Below are 3425 nucleotides of genomic sequence, written 5' to 3'. Positions count from 1 at the left end.
TTATGTAGTATATCTGCATAACATCACATTTATCAGCTTTGATCAGTTGTTTCAATTTATTTAATTCAATGACTATGATGTTGCTGTAGCACATTGAAAATATCAATACTGGCTGCCACAGAAAAGTGTCATACAGTGAATAGCAGCTTGTTGCTTATTAGAGCTGCAGAGGGGTCATTCTGACTCCTCAGACTTCAGCATGAGGATGTAAATGGTTGGGCACATGTGGCTTATTTCCAGTACCTTGGAAAGAGATGGCAGTTGAATTCACTATGGGAAGAAGCTAATTGGGCAGATGCTCTGGATAATGTTCAGCTTTGACATGCACCACCTATCTAAACACTGTTACAGACCACAGACACTCCTTCAAGGTAACGGTATTCTCTGATGGCAGTGGTCTCTTTTCAGCAAGATAATCTTCTCTACTGCTCTTCAAAAGCCCCTCAGTAAGTCCCCCATATCGGTCATGAGCATAGTACAATTGAGGCATCAACAAATGGTCTTTTTGTTGCATGAAATGTTATCTTACCTTGCCATCCGTCGTCGTCAATTCACAGGAATATTTCAGGGACAGAGCACCAAGAACAGGGACAGATAGAGACAGAAATCTGATCTGTACTTTCAAGTAGCAGTTCTGATAGTCTGTCCCAAAGATCTGCTGTGAGAAACAAGTCTGCAAATCATCCTCTATTCTCTTTGACAGTTATTGCAAACTTCATAGTCTAAACTTGCTTTTTTCAGGTTTCTGCTCTGTGATTGGTGTGTTTTTTTCTTTTTTGTCTCTTTTTTGCCGCTTTTCTTTTTATTGAACTAATTTCAATAAAACATATCAACTCTAGGATTTACCACTTCCACTAAATTCCATGAAGCCATTCACGTGGAGCTTTCTGGCTCACTGGTTCATTACCTTTTATTTACTTGTGCCTGCATTTCAGTCTCAGAGCCCCAAAGGCCAATTAAACCCTGAGTGACACACTGATTGAGGTGCAGACAGTTTAATCAATATGCTGAGGATTAATAGTAAGACAGTGTCATCTGAATCACCCCTACTTTTAATTAGCATTGTGCTTTGCTTGCTGGAACTAGACAGTAGATTTGAATAACCATCCGAGTTATTGAAATAGATGGAATATGTCAGCATGTCTATGTTACCTTTCAGGTATATTAATTTTTTAGTGCATACAAAAAATTATTGTCATAATTTTGAGAAAATAATAACATTTTGTGGCACACCATCATCCAAAGTAATGGATCCAACAATAATCTGTCCCACATCATTTTGGGTTTTCTCATTATAGCCTTGGATATATCTTTATCCTTTGCCTCAGTGGCCAAGCAGCATGAAGGTAATGCAGCATTTTTAGAAAGTGTAAAAAATCACATTATCCAGTTTTTTCCATAACAGTTCAGATTTCCATCACCAACACAGCTGAGTGTTCTCCCATCTAAACTTGAAGTTGGAAGGAGGAGATTATATTCGGATGCAGCTTTGACTTCAGTTCATACAAGGTGGGCCTGTTTCTTAGTAAGGATAAGACTCATTCAAATCGGGCCACCACAAAAATTAAAAGCATATGTGAACAAGGGGAAAACTTGAGGTAACATTTGGAACTTGGAAGGTATTCATAAATTTAAAACAAACAAACACATCCAGATGTGTGCACACCCATCTTCTGAAAACTATCAGTGTTCTTAAAGATTGATGCTTATTAATGAAAGTTGTGATTAAAGTATAGGAGTGATGCACTTTGAGCGTACTCTTATTTTTGTCTACCTCACAACAATTTGGTTACAGTGAGACCCGTGACCTGCCACTACCCATTTTCCTGATTACTTGAAAGGGTGACCCCTTCTAGACTTCTAAGCATTCAAGTGAGGAGATCAATGTTAAAACCCAAAGCACATCTAAAACGAAAAGAATTGTCCCACCTCAACCACCCCTGAGCCGCCCAACTTTTAAGAAAATGAGTGGCAAAAAGCCAGGACGCTTAATTGGTTCGACCCTGCAAGTGCCAAGGGACCATCTCCACCTCAAGGAGATGAATAGTCCTAATTGGCTGGGTGAAAGCTCAGGGATACTCACAGGTAATTCTATTCAAGGCTCTGATTGATTAGTTCAGCATTAACCTGTGGACCCAGTGTCCCAGGGGATGTGTGGCGGACGTCTTTGTCTCAATTCCAGATTGAGTTGGACGTCCATCTGCCAAATGTGAGAGAAGTTACTTATCTGAATTAACGGATGACAGGCAGTGCAGTATTGATGCGTGTCAGTCAGCAAAATAAAACACATTTGTGATAAGTCTTTTCCACATTCAGATTCTTCTGCTATAAACTTTCATTTTATCGTGCCTGTATTTTAAAGGATAAGACCGGTTTTTTGACATTGGGCCCTTGATTTCACATTATAACATGATGTTCTACTCACCCCTGCTTGTTGTTGGTCATTTGGAGCTGTTCCGAAGATATTCGCGAGGCGTCTGGCTGCTCTCTTGAGATATTCGGCCATGAAACGGTTTCCTATGGGCAAGTTTATACAGGCACAAACTATGCTGTTTATAATTTATTAATTACTGTACACTAGCACTGATAACGTGGAGGTGCGTCGCTTACTTAAAAAAATCCGGGTTACTAATTTTGAATTTTAGCCGAATGAATTAATAGGCAGCAGGTCTGTGGGCTGTCTGTGGTAGAAGCACGACGAGGACGTCAGTAACACCCACTTTACGACAAAAATTCAAAATTACAGTAACCCGGATTTTTTTAAGTAAGCGACGCACCTCCACGTTATCAGTGCTAGTGTACAGTAATTAATAAATTATAAACAGCATAGTTTGTGCCTGTATAAACTTGCCCATAGGAAACCGTTTCATGGCCGAATATCTCAAGAGAGCAGCCAGACGCCTCGCGAATATCTTCGGAACAGCTCCAAATGACCAACAACAAGCAGGGGTGAGTAGAACATCATGTTATAATGTGAAATCAAGGGCCCAATGTAAAAAAAACGGTCTAATCCTTTAAGATGAGGGCATGGACAGGGGATCTGAGATTGGCTTTTTGATTATAAGTTAAATGTAGAGGAAAGGAAAAGTGGAGGGGGCTGGGGGAGAGAGAAGAAAAGAAGCAGTTAAAAGAAACCTCTTTGGGAGCATATCAGTTTGAAGGGGGCTGTGCTGCGTTAGCTCCTGAAGAGCACTTGTCATTAAGAGTGTGGCACTTAAACAAAGGTGACAGCTGCCTGCTGCCTTTAGACAAATAAACTGTTTATAACGTCCAAGTGCCTCTAGATCAACTGTAATCTTGAAAAATACCAGCACATACAGTTATAATATGACGAAACGAGGCTTGAGCCACATCACTGTTTGCTGTTTGCGTAAATAAGACAGTAGAAATGTATTTTTTCTTGTTCTTTTACAACAGAAAACCAG

Source organism: Odontesthes bonariensis, chromosome 8, assembly GCF_027942865.1.
Source record: "Odontesthes bonariensis isolate fOdoBon6 chromosome 8, fOdoBon6.hap1, whole genome shotgun sequence".
NCBI lineage: Eukaryota > Metazoa > Chordata > Actinopteri > Atheriniformes > Atherinopsidae > Odontesthes > Odontesthes bonariensis.
The sequence above is the reverse complement of the archived record's forward strand: the minus strand, read 5'-3'. Positions refer to the sequence as shown.